Raw genomic sequence first — 20,547 nt, 5'->3', positions numbered from 1 at the left:
ATTGAGACAAAAGTTATAGCAATAGCTACGAAATAAGACAATTCCATATTTCACAAAAAAAAAAGATGACCTCAAAGATTATTCGATTTAATCACAAGTACTAGTTAATCAGATGTTGTTTCCAAAAATCATGAGAAAAGAGAAAAGAAATATATCTTACAATGGCGCAACCTAGGATACCATACCACGTGACCTTTGCAACAATACAAAATCTACGACCATTTTAAAACTCGTATAATTACGAACCACACATGTGAACAAGATAAAAAGGTTGTAACAGGTCATTAGATGATAAAAATTGTTGGGTTTCTTTTACATTCAATGGATTTAAACTGCAAAAGAAACAAACACGTGACTAATCTCCTGAAGTTCATGCGTCCATGAACTGCATAATACATCTCTACATGTACGAGACATGATAAACGCAGATTCCCTCATATATAAACTTCTGTGTAGATAAGTATACAGATTGTGCGCGCGTGTTTGGGCATCCCCGTGTGACCTCGTGCAGTGTTATGTCCATTATTTAAAACACTTTTTTTCTTGACGTTAAAACGTGGTTTATCCAAACTTGAAAACTCAGAAATACGCCTATAAGATATTTGAAGTTGTGGACTAGCCAGCCAGGCACTACTGTACACACAAACCAATCTGTCCAGACTAACAAGGTTCTACTGTACACCCAAACCAAAGTGTCCAGACTGACAAGATTCTACTGTACACACAAACCAAAGTGTCCAGACTTACAAGGTTCTCCTGTACACACCAACCAACGTGTCCTGACTTACAAGGTTCTACTGTACACACGAACCAAAGAGTCCAGACGAACAAGGCTCTACTGTACACACGAACCAAAGAGTCCAGAATAAGAAGGCTCTACTGTGCATACAAACCAAAGTGTCTTGACTTACAAGGTTCTACTGTACACACAAACAAATCTATCCAGACGAACAAGGCTCTACTGTACAAACAAATCAAAGTGTCCAGGCTAACAAGGTTCTACTGTACATACGAACCAAAGAGTCCAGAATAACAAGGCTCTACTGTACACACAAACAAAAGTTTCCAGACGAACAAGGCTCTACTGTACACACAAACTAAAGAGTACGGACTTACAAGGTTCTACTATACACACAAACCAAAGAGTCCAGACGAACAAGGCTCTACTGTACACACAAACTAAAGAGTCTAGACTAAAAAGGTTCTACTGTAAACACAAACCAAAGTATCAAGACTAACAAGGTTCTACTGTACACACAAACCAAAGTGTCCAGGCTAAAAAGGTTCTACTGTTAACACAACCCAAAGTATCCAGACTAACAAGATTATATTGTACACATAAACAAAAGTATCCAGACTCACAATGTTCTACTGTACACACAAACCAAAGTGTCCAGGTTAACAAGATTCTACTGTACACACACACCAAAGTGTCCAGACGAACAAGGTTCTACTGTTCACACAAACCAGATAAGAAGGCTCTACTGTACATACAAACCAAAGTGTCCTGACGAACAAAGCTCTACTGTACATACAAACCAAAGTGTTCAGACGAACAAGGTTCTACTGTATACACAAACCAAAGTGTCCAGACGAACAAGGTTCTACTGTTCACACAAACCAGATAAGAAGGCTCTACTGTACACACACACCAAAGTGTCCAGACTAACAAGGTTCTACTGTACACACAAACCAAAGTGTCCAGACGAACAAGGTTCTACTGTATACACAAACCAAAGTGTCGAGACGAACAAGGTTCTACTGTACACACAAACCAAAGTGTCCAGACGAACAAGATTCTACTGTATACACAAACCAAAGTGTCAAGACTAACAAGGTTCTGCTGTACACCCAAAACCAATGCGCCGAGACTAAAACAGTGTTTCCGTAAACACAAACCAGACTAGCAAGGTTCTACATTAAAAACAAAGCAAACAGATTAACAATATCCACTGAACACAAAAATTAAAACTTCTAACAGCACTGAAATCGATCTTTTTTAAAATTATACAAGATCACGTGCACAAGATTGTGTTTGGATTCTTTTGAAAAGTACATTTTCTGTACAAAGTTGGAAATAAGCCTTACTCCTAACACTTCAATGTAGGGATGAAAACAAACGTGGGTTAACAAGTGGTTTACCGGCGAGAGAAATGAGCGAACGGCGGAGGGTGAGAGGGATAAGGTTCGTTGTTTGTACTTTTCTTTATCTAATCGTGTCAAGGAGGACGTATTTTTTATAACATTAAAGAGTCTGTACTTTTACTGTTTTTGTTTTTATTGTAGGTGGAGCGCTAGTTGATGTAATCGTATAGCAATTCGCAAGTGATCAATTTCTTTATCTGTTTCACTTCAAACATAATCTATGTTTAGAAAAGGAAAGTAAACTGAATTGAATAAGAGTGATAAACGAACTGAAATATTTGTTGATTTAATTGACTTAATGGAGTGGTAATTACGTGTTAATTGACGCAATGTCGTCAGAGCTTGGCAAAGCTTTTAGTTTGTTTGTTTGTTTGTTTGTGTTTTACGTCCTATAAACAGCTATGTTTATTTGAGGACGTGCCAGGTTTTGGTGGTGGAGAAAAGCCGGAGTTCCCGGAGAAAAACGACCCACCTACGGCCAGTACCTGGTGAATGCCCCACGTAAGTCTCGAACCCGCGACCCAGTGGTGGAGGGCTAGTGGTAGCAAAATGTCAGACGCCTCAACCACTTGGCTACTGCAGCGCCTTAGGGATTATATATAGTAACTGATTCCAGGTGCTTTCATTATATCAACAGTATATTATATCGACAAACTTTAAAACCTCGTTTTATTGCCACATTAAGTTCACAGAAATTCTGGCGTTATAAAGGGGTTTGGCAATAATTTGAGGGAAGAGTATAAAGAAATTATTAAGAAAACAAGAAAAAGGGACTTTGAAACTTGTTGGCGGTGAACGAGCTCGAGGGGGCAAATGAAACGACGAGCAGTGTATCGAGGTATCACTGGCCATGTACCAGTCCTATGTTAACCGGTAACTTCGAGATAAGCGCAAGTCGAAAAACACAGACGTTTTACTAAAACGTATTTTAAGATATCCCAGATAAAATATAGAACTGTCTTCATCTCATCCTTGATTGTTGATAGGACCCATCTATGTTTAACTATCTGAGTATCTATTTTTTAAATGTAAGCTCTTATAAAAACCGATAAAACTAGAAGAAAACATCCAGTTAAGTTCAACAAAAGTCGAGATAAAAGGGAGATGAACTTCGAATGAAGCCAACATCGGAGTAAACGGAATGTATTTCAAAACCTTAACATATCAGCTTCGATCTAGAACCTCGTACATGCATATGATAAACGACCAGCGTGGTTTCTGGAGTTTATGATAAATGACTTGATTTAATCATGTATATCTGTTGTAGGAGGATTGACGAACACATTTCTTCTGTCTATGCTAGAAGGCTATCGATGTATCAACACACAGTGGTATTTAATCAAAGCAGTAGCTGTTACACTATAAATATATATAAACCTTCCCTCATAAACTTACTTCCTCGCCCGTATGTCCCCTAGTAATATATCCCGTTCCTCTGTCAATATATACCTCCTTCCCTCCCTTTTTCTCTCTATCACTAACTCACTCAAAGACGGCCTCCAACATCCCTCTCCCTCTCTCTCCAACCTACCCTCGCTCACTCGCTCACTCACTCACTCGCCCGCTCGCTCGCTCACTCACTCACTCACTCACTCAACCATCAGCTGACCATGCCACTATGCTCGTTCTTCTTCCACTCACGCACCCACTCACTCACTCACTCACTCACGCACTCACTCACTCACTCACTCACTCAGGCACTCACTCAAACCAATCCACATTAGCTCGCCCTTTTAGTCACTTACTCTCTTGTCATCTTTTCTTTCTTATTATCTGCAAATCTTGACTTGTCTACCATCCCCATCCTTTCCTTTCTTTATCTGCCTGATTTCCTGTCCCTTACTTCCTCATTCTATCAATCCTCCAAACTGGCCACTTTTTCCTTTTTTCCAATCCTGCCCTTCCATACACCAATCTACACCCATTCCTGTTAAACCCAACCCCACCCAACCCCACCCATCCCGACCCTCCAACACTCCCTTATTCCTCACTGCCCTTTCTGTTTTTCCTCTTCCCATTTACGTCCCTTATCCTGACCCCTTTTTAAGCCTGTTTCCATTGACCCCTTCCCTTCCCTTGTGAGTTCTAGGGTCGGGGCCGGGGACAGTCCCCTTCCCTTCCCTTGTAAGTTCTATGGTCAGGGCCGGGGACAGTCCCCTTCCCTTGTAAGTTCTAGGGTCGCTTACATCCTTTCTCTTCAGTCAAACAGCCTATTTTCTTTTTTTTCTAAAATTTCCACCCGTGATCACCGATGTTTAAGCATTGTATTTGGTTGGTTGCTCTTTCTGTGCAAAGAGGAAATATAACTATAAACATACAAATCTCCCTATTTCTTTCTTCTCCAAATCACGTCCCTATATTTATTTATAATCTACTGTATTTACATGTCCCTATATTTATTTACAATCTACGGTATTTACACGTATATAACGCGTCTCAATTTTACTTGCACTGTTAAACGCTTTAAAGCTTATATGACACTAAAACTGATTAAATAAAAAAGAAAGAATTAAAATAATAGTCCTACCTTTAAAATCCTTACGACATGAAGAGTCGGTTAACTCCAGTGATTTTTAGTCCCATTCTTACCATACCACAATTTGAAACTGTCCTGATTTTAAGACTATTCAATTATGTACAGACCACAAAACACACATTCCGTATACCTTCAGTAAATAACGACACAGTTAATGTATTTGAAGTGTTTAAATTACATTGTACATCGAGAATACACGCCATGCATGTAGGTATGAACAGGTCGTGAAATTATATACGAAACTAATGACCTGGCTTTACATCTCGATCTTGTTTCTTCAAAGCCTGGTTAGCCTAACAGGAAATGATACACATTAAAACGTTCACTTTTAACATCTAAATATTTGTAAAAGTATTTCTTGTGATTAATTATTCACTAAGAAGATCCTATAAATACACAATTTTGTGTGATCAATTTAATTAATTTCGAAATAAACATCGACTATTTTATTTCGGGTGGGTTTGTTAAGCTGACTAGTAAATGAGCAAATAAATTTTGGTGATCCATATTGCGGGCATTCTTGTTGTAGGTGTACCGAGGTAACATGTGTTTCTGACAAAGGACCCTCTGTTTGTGTCCGATCTGATAACAAAATACAAACTCAATCGACTTAATAACTTCAAAATATTCACGGATTTATAAAAGAAAATATTGATTCAAGATTATAGAATCACCCAAAGTCGTAAAACATTATCCTTGACCTCGCCTGAGGTCAGAGGTAAAGGTTGACACCTTGTCTTGACGTAATAGATTTAACCCTATACGTGCAATGCAGGTGTATATCTTCAGGTTTTGATGTTTTTATACCTTCATAATTTCTTTTTTTATTTTATTGCTGAACATTCTTTTAAACTTTTCTTTGTTATGCAACACCCTTTTAAAATTATTTCCGTCAAATTTCTTTCTAATAAAACATGTAAAAAGACATCACAGCCAAACCCTCTTTGTATGCAAGGTATTGGTACAGTGACATCTGTCTAATCCGACACCCTTAGAAACAGAGACAGGACATCGATATTGATATTATATTTGATAGCTTTCTTAAGAATTTAGACCTGTCTAATTCGACACTGAAAAAACACAGATATGATGTCGGAATATAGATGTTGTATTAGATACTTTTCGTTTGAAATAGGTCCTGTCTAATCCGACACACTTTAAAACAGAGGAAGTTGTCAGATTAGACAGGATGTCAGAATATAGAGACCTAATTTGAAGTTGAAACTGTCTAATCCGACACCCAGTGAAACATTATTTATTTGTCGGATAAGACAGGGTCCCAGCCAGAATTTTTGATACCGGACCTGGATAACAAGACACCTACCAAACAAAACATATTTGTCAGGTCAGATTGGATGTCAGAATACAAATCTTATTTCATCGTTTTCGTAAGATCTTGGATTACATAGATGTTAACAGGATTAGAAAGGACGTTGGATTATTCAGGGGTCAGATTGTAGAAAGGTCTCGTTGAACAACTGAACAAAATATAATTATAATAGTCGGATATATACTTGCGAGAAGAAAGAGCGGATTCAATGAACTTATGACTTATCGAAAGAATTGCGTAGTAAACGATAAACAGGGATAATCAGAGGATATTAAATAACCTAACAGATTTTTTAGAAAAAAAACATTGTGTTATCTTTTGTATTATATCGCTCTAAAAATACTACTTGATAAACAATGCTAGCTTTCATGATTTAGTCCGAAGTCAGATTTCTGAACTCTTGTTCGTAAATCTCGTTCTGACAGACTATAAATAAACATTATCATCCTAAAGTATTAAACTATATACGCTTCAAAACCGGAAAACGGAGACATAATAGAGATATCGTTACTTTTGTCTGGTACCTGTATTAATATTATGCAAACAGAATTTCGATGTGCTTTGAGCGACCCAAGGTCTGAAATCGGTGACATGGTTTCTGCTGTTAATTTCATCAAACGCGGAAAATATTATAGATCCTCTGGTTTATTTCATATACAACGTTACAAGCACTCTGCCATCCATTTTTTCTGCTTTTGGAGGGCCAAATCGATTTCTGATATAAAACGGACCACTGTTCCTCGCGTAAGAGAAACTTCCGGTTTGTCGCCAACTCTTGTGTTGTTTCAAGACGATTCAAAATAAATGTTCCCTATTTTTCTCTGATTTCTTGGTTTCAAAGCTGTTGAATTCAGAAGAATGTGACCCTATGTTTGATATAACTCTGATCGAAATACCAGATCTACGTCACAGAAAGGGCTTTGACTCTTGAAAAAAAAGGTCAAAGAACAATTATGCTGGAAACATAATTTTTCTTTTGAACTCATTTAATTTTGAAGATACTGTTTTATCAGCGTGAATGCAAGTGTCAAATTTATCTAAATACAATGCACTTAAACACCTTGACCGGTTATTCACATGACCGATAGCCTCCTTAAGGATATATGCTACCTCATTTTGATATACGCCTCCTATACAAAAGAGTTCGTTTGACAAAATATCTTTGAAAAAATGTCCATGTTCAACTTGAATATGTCATATTTGAAAGGTTTACATGATTATAAGGGCAGGTAACTCTGATATTCTATGTATGTATGGACTTTGCTAGCGACACATTTGTCCGGTTAACAGGAATACAAACCTGGGTAATCGTCTAATGGTTCTAAGATTTTATCTATTTTAAGGGAGGTAACTCTTGATGCTTCAAACAGGCCGCCATTTTTCTTTGAAACCTGCTTACAAAGACGACCTGTTTATAAAGACGACCTGCCTATTAGGGATGAGTTTAACTGTCTATTCAAACCACTGTCTATCACTGCCATCGATGAGGCAGAACAAGCTTACCCTTCCGGAACATCTGATCCTTTTCTCCTTGAACGTTTTCAAGCTATACGAACTTAAACAAATAATAATAAAAAAAGGTTTAACGTCACATTTCTTTTTAACGTCATACAAAAAGATCAACATTTCATGCCGGTTGTGATTTGTGGCAACTTACTATTAAACATCACGGATGAAAAACACATATTTTTTTTGTAATCAAAACGATAATAAACCATCATCTCTTTAGTTGATTTTGAAAATTTTAACTAATTATTACAATGAAGCATGCCATCACCATTATCACTGTCCTGAATTATTAAGTCCATTTCTACAAAAAAAAATACATTTAAATCACTTCTCGCGATGACTATACAGAATTAAAGTTTGTTCAAAATTTGAATATTTGAAAGAAAAAAAAGTATACAATTACTCTAGGAATCAGACTTAAATACTACAAATCCTAACTCAACCAACACTACTCCAGGAATTATATATGCCAAGCATCAAAATGAAAGAACAAAGCCTCGACAAGGGAAGTAACTCTAAACCAGAAAACTGCTTGTTTTATTTTGCTTAAAAAACAGCCCTGAAGTGGAACAACTCTTTTCGAATTTAAGTAATATAGCAACCCCCATTTACATACCGAAACAGGTAAAATTTCAAGTATTTTTTTAAAATTTACTTCATTAAACTTCAGTCAGATTAACATGCTGACTACATGTGTAACTAGCATATACTTACAAACCTCAAGTTTTACTCTAGAATTCGCGTGTTTTATACTCTAACAAGCATGTGTGGATTGCAGATTTTACTTGGAGTACACACTCGCTAAATAGATACATAAACTTTTTAATTTAATTTATCTTTTTTTCTGTTACCATTAAGAAACCTCAGAGTCATCTCACTGTACTGATCAGGATCACTTTGATGCTTGAATTAGTAGAGACATCATTGCGTATTGACCTGAAATTATTCTGAAGTACATCTCCTATATAGGACTTGTCTGTCAAACATCCGACCGACTTGAATGAATTGGAGGGTCCGCCATGATTGCCTCTTTACGCCTTCAACATTTCTTTACCTCATTTGATTAGAGAGTTCCAAACGAGAACCATTGAGCTTGATAGATGGCTGGGTAACCAAGGCGATATTCGCTGCGTTTCTAACGTGGTGACGTAATGTCCGGTTTAGAGGAGATATGTTTCAATCTGTAACCGGTCTTAATTAAATGTCCAATCTTCAGCCATGTTTAATACAACTGTATCGTTTATGTTTGATAGTGTAAGGTGCTGATATACAGTAACGGAAAAAATACCCCGACAGGAAATCTTCAAGATGTCTGGTGGTAAATGTCCGCAGATCGATCTTATAAGAATGAGCGCACGAATTGAAACAAATTGATAAAAGACATCTAGACTGTCTCTTGACGCATGGGATCGCATAGGCAATGTTAGGAGGACCTAAGCGGCACATTTTCCACAATCATTGACAAGTTTGTGTGCTATTTTCTCCGAACATTTTTCTTAATCTAATCAAACAAACAAATACTACATTTGAAACCAAAGACAATAGTGCCTTTGTTTTAATGGCGTTATATTGCTTGCTTTCAAACATTTTTAAGATAAAGAAGTATTAGGCAAACGATTCAAACGTGCTATTGACTAAGATTTTAAGATTCCTGAGATACTTGTAATGTTAATGGCTGATCTAAGCGACATTTTTTATGTGTCGACTCTGTCTCGGCTCCATTTCAGCACTTCCTGTGTTACTATTATCAGGTCGTAAAAACGCTTGGAATCTGGGACGGTTATCATTAGGATTAACCGTAGTAACGCAAGCGTTTCAGTCACGTTTGCAGAAAATGAATAGTATCGTTGGCTTCCTAGATATCCTGGTACCACACAACCTTTTCCCGTCATAAATGTTCATAAAGGCAGTGCTTTAGAATGAAACAAAAACAAAGGAGGACATTTTCGTATTTAATTGAAAACATGAACATATCTTTATATCAGCATGAATTCAAACCAAAAACACACTTACTTTACATGAAGCCATCTTTGCATTTATACCATCATGAATGTTTGCAATCTCGATTAAATACGTTCATCTAAATTTATTGTTATAAGTGATCTAAAATTAAGCATTCTCTATATTTTAGGTATTGACATTTCTCTATCGTCAGGGCAGACGACATCTCTGGACGAGCCTAACGTCATCTAAATGTTTGCTTGTTTCGAAAGTCTTATGTTATACGAGGAAGAAGCGTCAAATTAGCACTGATCCATCTGCGTTCATATATCTATGAATGCAAGTTCTTTCGATGTTCTTTATATTTAGATGGGAACGCGAATGAAATTATACCGTCTGCTGTAAATTTCATTTCACCAAAACCATGGGATATCTTTTTATGGTTTTTTTGTGAAATCACAGGGAGATGAGAATGTGTTACAGTATATGTGTTTTACTTATACTGATGAATAGAGCTTAATATAAGACTGAACACATCAGTTAAAGTATAAACACGGCTGCTGAAAGAAATTCTCAGGTCCCTGTGTGTGAAAATAATATCTTTGAGAGTGACGTCATATTTTGTTTTCATACTTGCATTATGACGTCGTAAAAAGTGAAATTATGCGTATTATGCAAAATGGGATAAACTAGATAGCTTACCCATGAAAATTGAAAATGATACAGATTCAATATCTTCTTGAGTTTGTTCTTTAAAGTACTTTCATTGGCCACTCACATGTCGCCAACGTTTCCCTCACATGTGTTTTTGTAATGTACAGCACAATTTCTTTATACAATTTGTGATAAATGTTGCATAGTTATGTCTCAATATGTTGACAAGCCTTTTTATAATGCCAACATTTTGTGCTTGTTAGTTTGTTTATTTTTCATTTAAGTTTGCATGTTTGTTCATTAGTCTGCGATTTTGAAATACACGTTATAACCCGTGACAAAAATACACGTTACAACCCGTGACAGAAATACACGTTACAACCCGTGACAAAAATACACGTTACAACCCGTGACAGAAATACACGTTACAACCCGTGACAGAAATACACGTTACAACCCGTGACAAAAATACACGTTACAACCTGTGACAAAAATACATCGAAACTTCATGACTGTTTTCTAAAGCCATCTCATATCACTTTTATATACATTATAACCGGATGTCTAAGCGATCAATTATTCCGACAGAGGGTTAGACAGTAGAGGGAAATACAAATTAAAAAAAAAGGAAAAACAGACAAAAAAGAAAGAAAGCGAAGACGAAGGTATACAATTTTGCATTAGGAGAGTTCTCTTCGTAACGCCCTTGGAAATAAAGGGCTGTAATGAAATCAGTGTTTATACAAAGGTCACAGCAGTCTTATTCAACCCATACTGTCATGTAGTGATCAAGGGCAGGCCATTTTTGTGTTTGCTTATGGCTAAGACTGATCTATTTAGTTTAATTTCCATTTTTTTTGTATAAAATATTCAACCAATTTTCTTTTTTTTCTTTTTCTTTTTATCTCTCATTGTCATCAATTTCAAATTTATATCTTTTACACTTCAAGAAAAAAGTGTTGGGGAAACAATTTGGTACAGATATTTTATCACAAGTTTCTAAGCTAAGGACTGGGTGAGATGGAGTTGTCCCTTGCAGTCAATGACCTGCTGTATATCGAACGCTAAATCGATCGATAGATGGGCTTCTAAGGGCTGTGGAAAGCGTACGTTGATTGAGTGTGCTAACTCATTATTTGTGTTCGATCCATTGAACTGACCGTATTAAATACTTAAAAGTTACACCTTTTTTCTCACCTGTCCGAATTAACATACCTGAATACTAAAATATAGCTTGTATGTTTAGCCACCGAAACCAGCTATGAGAACACCCAAACACAACTCTGCACTTTGCCAGACTATGTCAGATCATTGAGGTGAAAAATCTGCATCAATTTCACAAGAGAACTATTAATAAATCCTTTTTATTCATAGAAAGGAGGCACCTAATTTGATACAGTATTAAATGGCTCGTTAGAGAGCGCCCTCTGCTGGAGTCGATCCTAAAAGTAAACACGGTTACCGGACTGAAGTGTCGGAATTGTCATTTGACGTAGAATATGTTTACAAAGGTGAACAATGGACGATCGAAATATAATACAATGCTCTTGGATATCGTTAGAGGTCTGTTTATGGAGTAAAGCACTGAAGTGCACTCGAGGAACATGGTGTGTATCCTCTGTCTGATATTACCAGGATGGGGAGGAGAGTTGGGGAGGGGGAGTGCGCACGAATGCAGCAAGGTAGGCGAGATAGAGTGGGGAAGTCATAATAATAATAATATTATCTAAACCTAGTTCGTAGGTCGTCTCAAATCGGTTCACAAATTATCATCCGTGGTTATAGGGCCTTTGCAACCAGCCAATATATTTTCAACTCCCTGGGGAACATACAACCGGTGCTGTCATTTCGGCGCTTAAAGCTAGCATTATACAATTCGAGCACTGCCCAACCACGTATTCATTTACAGCTGAGTAGACTGGAACAAGCGGAGTAAAGTATCTTGCTCAAAGATACAACACAGTCCCGTGCCGTGACTCGAACGCTCAACCCTTCGGTCACGAACCCGGCGTCCTACCACTAGACTACCATGCCTCCTAATCACTAGACTACCATTCCTCCTAATCACCAGACTACCGTGTCGCCTAATCACTAGACTACCGTGCCTCCTAATCACTAGACTACCGTGCCTCCTAATCACTAGACTACCATTCCTCCTAATCACCAGACTACCGTGTCGCCTAATCACTAGACTACCGTGCCTCCTAATCACTTGACTACCATTCTTCATAATCACTAGACTACCATTCCTCCTAATCACTAGACTACCGTGCCTCCTAGTCACTAGACTACCATGCCTCCTAATCACTAGACTGCCGTGCCTCCCAATCACTAGACTACCATGCCTCCTAATCACTAGACTACCGTGCCTCCTAGTCACTAGACTACCATGCCTCCTAATCACTAGACTTCCATTCCTCCTAATCACCAGACTACCGTGTCGCCTAATCACTAGACTCCCGTACCTCCTAATCACTAGACTACCGTGCCTCCTAATCACTTGACTACCATTCTTCCTAATCACTAGACTACCATTCCTCCTAATCACTAGACTACCGTGCCTCCTAGTCACTAGACTACCGTTCCTCCTAATCACTAGACTACCATGCCTCCTTATCACTAGACTACCGTGCCTCCTAGTCACTAGACTGCCATTCCTCCTAATCACTAGACTACCGTACCTCCTAATCTCTAGACTTCCGTGCCTCCTAATCACTAGACTACTAATCACTTGACTACCATTCTTCCTAAGCACTAGACTACCATTCCTCCTAATCGCTAGACTACCATGACTCATAATCACTAGACTACCATGCCTCCTTATCACTAGACTACCGTGCCTCCTAGTCACTAGACTGCCATTCCTCCTAATCACTAGACTGCCATTCCTCCTAATCACTAGACTGCCGTTCCTCCTAATCACTAGACTACCATGCCTCCTAATCCCTAGACTGCCGTGCCTCCTAATCACTAGACTCCCGTGCCTCCTAATCACTAGACTACTAATCACTTGACTACCATTCTTCCTAAGCACTAGACTACCATTCCTCCTAATCGCTAGACTACCATGACTCATAATCACTAGACTACCATGCCTCCTTATCACTAGACTACCGTGCCTCCTAGTCACTAGACTACCATTTCTCCTAATCACTAGACTACCGAGCCTCCCAATTACTAGACTACCGTGCCTCCTAATCACGAGACTACCGTGCCTCCTAGTCACTAGACTGCCATTCCTCCTAATCACTAGACTGCCATGCCTCCTTATCACTAGACTACCATGCCTCCTAATCCCTAGACTGCCGTGCCTCCTAATCACTAGACCACCGTACCTCCTAATCACTAGACTACCATGCCTCCTAGTCACTAGACTACCATGCCTCCTAATCACTAGCCTACTGTGCCTCCTAATCACTAGACTACCGTACCTCCTAATCTCCAGCCTACCATTCCTCCTAATCACTAGACTGCCATGCCTCCTTATCACTAGACTACCGTGCCTCCTAACCACTAGACTTCCATTCCTCCTAATCACTAGGCTACCATGCCTCCTAATCACTAGACTACTGTGACTCCTAATCACTAGACTACCGTGCCGCCTAATCACTAGACTACCGTGCCTCTTAATCACTAGACCACCGTGCCTCCTAACCAGTAGACTACCATGCCTCCTAATCACTAGACTATCGTGCCTCCTAATCACTAGACTACCTTTCCTCCTAATCACTAGACTACCATTCTTCCTAATCACTAGACTACCAATCCTCCTAATCACTAGACTACCGTGCCTTCTAATCACTAGGCTACCGTGCCTCCTAATCACTAGACTGCCGTGCCTCCCAATCACTAGACTACCGTACCTCCTAATCTCCAGCCTACCATTCCTCCTAATCACTAGACTATCATTCCTCCTAATCACTAGACTACCGGGCCTCCTAATCACTAGACTACCATTCCTCCTAATCGCTAGACTACCATGACTCATAATCACTAGACTACCATGCCTCCTAGTCACTAGACTACCATGCCTCCTAATCCCTAGACTGCCGTGCCTCCTAATCACTAGACTACAGTGCCTCCTTATCACTAGACTACCGTGCCTCCTAGTCACTAGACTACCGTGCCTCCTAATCACTAGACTACTGTCTCGACAAAAGCGTTGATAACCCATTTATGAAACGAAAACCATGCCTCGATGTTTTACGTTTGGTTTGTTTGTGTTTTACGTCCCATTAACAGCTATATGGTCATTTAAGGACGTGCCAGGTTTTCATGGTGAAGGAAAGCTGAAGTTCCCCGGGAGAAAAATCACCGACCTACGGTCAGTACCTGGCCGACTGCCGAGGGCTAGTGGTAGCAGAATGTCAGACTCCTTAACCAATTAGCCACCTTCGAACTTTATGAAAAAGCATTAGAGCTGAAATACACACACAAATGAAAACTACAACAGTGTTTTGAATGCAAATCTGAAAAGTGGGTTCGAACCCTGGTCCTCTGGTCATTATACCGCCACTTTAACCATCTGAGCTTCATAAATATGACCACAACTGTACATGTTTGTATAAAAAAAAACTACCTTGGAACGCTCTGGTATTTTTGCCTGGAGAAGGACGCCTAAAGGGTCTGTGGGAAGTCGATCCACTTGCGTACACCAGAGAGGGAAATATTTCTGTATCATTTTTAAAACGACGATGAATTCCTAATTCTAACACTGCTATTTAATTACATTAATAAAACGACAATTTTAAATGATCAATTTAAAAAATGAATCCGTTAGATTGTGCGCTGTTTCAAATTACAACTTTTTGTTAAATCGAAATTGGATTTTTCTCAAAGGAATTATTTGTAATCGTCAAATTAAAATAAATTCGGTTTGCGATGATGGACTGGTATGATCTCAACATCAAAAGGTCGTATACGATAAATACTGTGAAAGTCTCCATTTTCGCGGTCGCTTATTTTTGCGGATTTGTTCAAATGATAGGATGGGTTTTTCTCCGCGGATTTTAGGCTATGGCTCAACTCTACAGTAAAATTAATTTGCCTTTAATTTCGCCGGATGTAGTTCTTTTTGTTGGAAAAAATATTTTCTTGAAAATAGCGAAAATTGGAACCAGCGAAAAATCTTCTTCTTTTTGTTTGTATGGGTGGCAAGTGAAATTCCACGCATGAGTCACTCTTACCGCAAATCGTATCTAACCATGTTTACGTGTGTGTCTGTGAAATTGGAAGGGGGTAGAGGATTGGTGGTGAGGATGGGGTGGGGATGGGGATGGGGGTGACGGAGGAGGGGGAGGGGGGGGGGCAGGTAAATGATGGGGCTTTGCGTTTACAACGTCTGGTAATCATATCGGAGGATGGTATGATTGGAAGTGGATAAGACCCGAGTTTAAGGGCTGGAATTTCTGCTTTGGTGGTTTGTTTATTTGTATTTGTGTCTTCGAATACTCTCCGAACACCAGAATTCCTGTTAAATGCGTCGCAATAGTATTTTGCATGGAATATATGTAAACAATGACTTAAAGAAATATATTTCGTTATAGTTATAATACATCCTAACCTAATGGTGCTATTTGCCTTAATCCAGTTTTCCACCCAAAAAGATGGCGTACGATGAAATGTGTGTCATTTGAGCTGTTTATGTAGCGTACGTATTTGTGTCCGTGAAATGCATTGTGTTTTCATAGTATTGTGTTACCAGTAGGTCATAACAAAAGAAAAGCAAAGAGTACACGTTGTTACAAAATACGAAACTTTGTTGAGGAAATATCTCATTCTAAACTAATAAACGGAAACCGGAGCATCTCTCCTCCGGAATTCCAGTAGGCTTACCACACACCTCCTTAAGTTTGAGTTACGATGTAGAAAACAAGAACGTCACTTGTGCCAAAACAAGTTTTGTTAGATTATTGTACTTTCCTGTTCGGGTGATGACATGTTTATAAACCTCCTTCGTTTCCGGATCCCATTACTCTGTACTTTGTATGTTATGTGATGTAATGCAACCTAATTTGGAATGAAATAAAGTTTATATTAAACCTCCTTCGATCTATTGCCAAACCCTATTTTCATTGCGGAAGTGTTAATATCGAAATACATATATTATCGGCACATTTTCTTTATATTGCCTGTATAATTCCCTCGATATAATGCCATGCATATGTATGATGCCAAAATGTTCAAAACCTTCTTTTATTGCAAAAATATATTTCAGATATCATCACATTTCCTTTGTAATTCTTCTACAATTGACCTTCAATATATTGTCACGAAACGACAGGATTTTTTTATCGACTTTTTTTTGTCTATTTTACCCTCGGTTTGTCTTAGGATTATGAACTTTCCTACAAAAACTGTGTCATCTCCTATTTTCTTCATTGCTCGTGTTCCACATAAATCGTTGATGTACGAGAAACGTAAATAATAATTGTGACTGTCCGCCTTTCCGTGTACCCTCATAATCACGCAAATGAATGGAATTATCCCTACGCCAGCCGCTTAGTAATTCCTTGTTATGTGTATCTCTATATATTTCGGATTCAGATTTTTTCCGAAATGATGTGTCACCGTTCTTAGACTTGCAAATTGGTCACGGCAAATTGACATAATGTGTGATTTTAGACGCCCGTTGATGGCGTGAAGTTAACAGTGGGACCCAGTTATCCCACGTGTTCCTCTTCGTGCTAATGGGAGTAAGAATAGTACCTTCGTTCTCAATCGTTACCGCCGGAAAGTAAATAAACGACTAACTAGTTTCCGATTCCTCTGTTGAGAAGCGATTTTGATTATTTACGATACTACGGTATCTGTGTATTTACAATGACCTTTGGTCATCCGTCATTGGTCAGTATGGTCAAGCTGGTCAGAGAGTTATGTTGCTACCAGAGAATGCGCTAGGATTCTTTCGAGTTTTAGCATATCGACACCGCGGAGGAATCATTAAAGGTTTTTTTTTGTTTCGTATGTAGAACATTGTGTGTTTGTAAAACAATACATTGTATTTAATAAGAGCACATACAGCTTGTTTCATTAATTAAAGATTATTGGATATGTTGAATAACAAATTCTGCTGTTATGATTCTAAACAATTTTTTTCGACTATATTATACATGTGACGTGCAAATGTGTTACCGAGGTGGTATGGGGCAGGGTTTCGGGGATATATATTCGTTCACAATTTGTTTATTATAGTGTAAAAGATGTACGGTTATCCTTTTCGGATTATTCCCTAATCTGTTTCACTCGTTATTACGGACAGAATAGAAAGTGTCCGAACTCCTGAGGTTTAACGCAAGTCGTTATATGTACAAAAGAATTTTCTTGTCTTAATCCGACACTGTTATTTTTATCTAATGTTTTTCGCAAGAATAGCGCTGTAGTGCTTTTGTTGGCTGTTTTAAAAATGCGACGTTAAATAAAAATTATTGTATTTTGTATACTTTTTTGTTTTTAAGAGAAATTAAAATGTCGTCATGCATGATTCGATGACCCTCTGATCATTACGCCCAATTATCCGAAAAGAATTTGTCCGGATTAGAGAGGTTCGGATAACCGAGAATCGCCCGTGCCTCTCTCAGATCCGGTCTAACCTCGTCCTCAATCCTTTGTGATTGTCTAACAAGAGTAAAACCGATACATTTCTCTTCAACAGACGATGTCTGGTGCGGTGAGTAATTACACAGTTTATGCATGTAACGTTCTCTAGAGGAATCAAGAAAGAGGTTTAGTTGACGCGTTTCATCGCGAGCTTTTCATGGTTTTAGTGTGCACCATGGGGCCTTGGTTGGTGTTCGGCGAGGCTAATAACAGGCATTTGACACCTCTGTTCACGAAATACATGTAGTGACGGCCCCACGATGGTCACTGTTTTGGTCGGATTTCGTCCTAGATCGAACATCGACCCGCATTTCTATTACTTGTAAATATTTTATAGAGAAAGGTTGGTGTAGTTATCGGTTTAATACTATTTAAGAATTAATCATTCATTACAATAGTCAAATCTCATCTCCGAAAAATATTATCAGCTGAGTTTTTCTTTCATTTATAACCTGAATTTAGACAGCTACACTCAGACTTGTTTTTTCACGGAATTTATATCGGGGACAATTTGTTTGTCTTACATTGTTTTGTTGTGTTTATTTTTGTAAAAGTTTTCTTCGTTTCGACCGCGAAAAAAAGGTAAAGGAAAAAAACACAGCATAATTCGTGTGTTTGATGACGAGTGGGAATCGTCCTCATGTAAAATCCCATTGTAAATCGTGCTGGGGTGAGAAATCGTGTGGGTTGAGATCTCGTGCTGGGGTGAGAAATCGTGCTGGGGTGAGAACTCGTGCTGGGGTGAGAACTCNCGACTGACTGATATCTGAGTGTGTTTTCGTTATACACAGGAAACCACTAGATGTATGTATTGTGGACGCCGTGACATGTACATGTCATTTACTACCAGAGCAGCTGTTGACTTAAATTCGAGACGGTGTGACCTTTGACCTGAGGATTGGATGCGTGACCCGGAAGAAATGAGTTATATTCCTGCGCGCATTGTTGACAGTAAATAATCCCCGGAATGTGTTTGAGTCCGCAGTAAATAACCTACAAAATAAGCTTATGATACACAATAAAAACGGATACACACAGCAGAGGAGACCGTAAATGAATTCATCCTTGAAAAGTAGCATTATTCATACGTATTCTCCTCCTATGTTAAAAGATTCTTTAAGGGTAAGAAAAGAAAACATATTTACAGCAATTGCCAATAAACTTGCCTTTATCAGCTTAAATCCATCACTCTATGTGGCCCGAATGGTAGCACGTTGGGGTTCTGAATGTGATAGGAACCCACAAACCATACCTTTTCACGTCCGATCGTGAAATAATTAATCAATTAAGCTTTATTTTTATAGAATATGTTATGTATAATAAATACCCGACTGATCTCGAAGTCTATTTTGATTTTCATGGTAGGTTTTATTTTTTTTATAAATTTCACTCAGAAATATCGAAAAAGAGAGTATATTTTCTCTGAAACATTATATTTTGTCCTTGGCATTTTTTTTTAAATTTAAATTTCAACTAGAACATCGCGGCATCAGATGTGTCTAACAGAATTTCTAATATAAGCATACTTAATGAGTTCTAACAAAGGTATGTATGGTAAAAATACGTGCGGATGAGGAGCAGGATTCCATCTAGTGCGAAAGATAAGCGTGTTTAGTTTGGCAGAGAGATGGTCGTAATTCCTATACAATGAACCCTCGTTATACGGTCATTGTCTATTCAGCAATATTTTGGCTTTATAAAGGAGTTTGGCGATATATTCGGGGCGACAAAAACGACTTGTTAAGATAAATGGCAATGTATATTGAAGTATGAATCAAGGGACATTATATGGAGGTTTCGCTGTAATGTATCCCTACACGTCTTTTTTCTTCCTAATTACATAATAAAACCCTGTCTAAACCGTACAAACACTGAATCTGATATTTCTATTCGTATTAGCCAGGTTTTGGGTTACACAGGTTTAAAAAAAAGATTCCGGCAAAAATCTTAAATACAGTACACGCAGGTTTCCTTATTGAACAGGTAAAATGTACATATGCCTATGTATAAACATCTATATACAGTAAAACATCTAATCTGACCACTGAATATTCAATCATCCTGTCTAATCTGACAAAATTATTTGTAATAGGTTTTGAATAGACATATGTCGAATTGGACAAGTTTCACTTTATATCTAAATTATCGGATTATACAGGTTCAGTTTACATATAAATGAAATATTGTCGGACTTAATTAAATTTCCCGTTTATACAGGGTTCAATTAGCAGTCATTTACACAATGGAGCCTACTGGACGGTTCGGTTTATTCAGGTCGCCAGATTATACAGGGTGCGGTATATACAGTTTACATACTTGATTTCTCTTATTTTACAGAAATACGAATGATTTGTTTTACGGTTTATGTATTATAAGTGGCCTTAAGTGATGTTTCCGTAGAAAAACAGCAACTTCAAAGAAATAGTAATTAAAGGTATTCTGGAATTTCTTATTACAGAAATAACCAGAGAAAAAAAATCGAAGATAAGAAATTAAGTTCATATCATTCTTTGGAGTACTTCTGATATCAAATATATTATATAAACCTTTAGCTTCACTTTACCGGCAAAAAACGGAAATAGCTTTATCAAAAAAATAGCGTTTTTGTGATATTTAATCACAAATAACTGCAGCAGGTCTTCAGCGAGTCTGGAGTATGTTAAATGTATTGAGCAGAACTCCAGTAAGAGGCGATCTCTGCTCATAGGCAGTTAAAGGCGCCGTGTGGTTAACACGATAAAGCAACGATCGTGTCTAGGTTTTCATATGTGTGAACTCCTTAGACTTATTTTAGTAGCAATTTAACAAGGGGAATATGGAAGAGTGTGAGTGT

The 20,547-nt window shown here is 38.1% G+C and overlaps 1 protein-coding gene across 2 annotated transcripts in view; it reads right to left on the bottom strand.

Moving 5' to 3' along the window:
- Positions 1-20,547, bottom strand: part of LOC110464038 (sodium-dependent dopamine transporter-like) — a 129,044-nt gene that overhangs the window by 105,168 nt on the left and 3,329 nt on the right. Inside the window, exon 1 of one of the 2 annotated variants that reach the window (XM_021519046.1) lies at positions 4,673-4,855. The exons of the other annotated variant lie outside the window; for it this stretch is intronic. The gene's annotated coding sequence lies outside the window, so the exon portion shown is untranslated. Of the gene's footprint in view, positions 1-4,672; positions 4,856-20,547 lie in introns of those variants that run through there. 2 annotated transcript variants of the gene reach the window in all.

This window comes from Mizuhopecten yessoensis, unplaced genomic scaffold (genome assembly GCF_002113885.1).
Source record: "Mizuhopecten yessoensis strain PY_sf001 unplaced genomic scaffold, ASM211388v2 scaffold10951, whole genome shotgun sequence".
In the NCBI taxonomy this organism is placed as follows: domain Eukaryota; kingdom Metazoa; phylum Mollusca; class Bivalvia; order Pectinida; family Pectinidae; genus Mizuhopecten; species Mizuhopecten yessoensis.
This window is presented reverse-complemented; position numbering and strand designations above follow the sequence as displayed.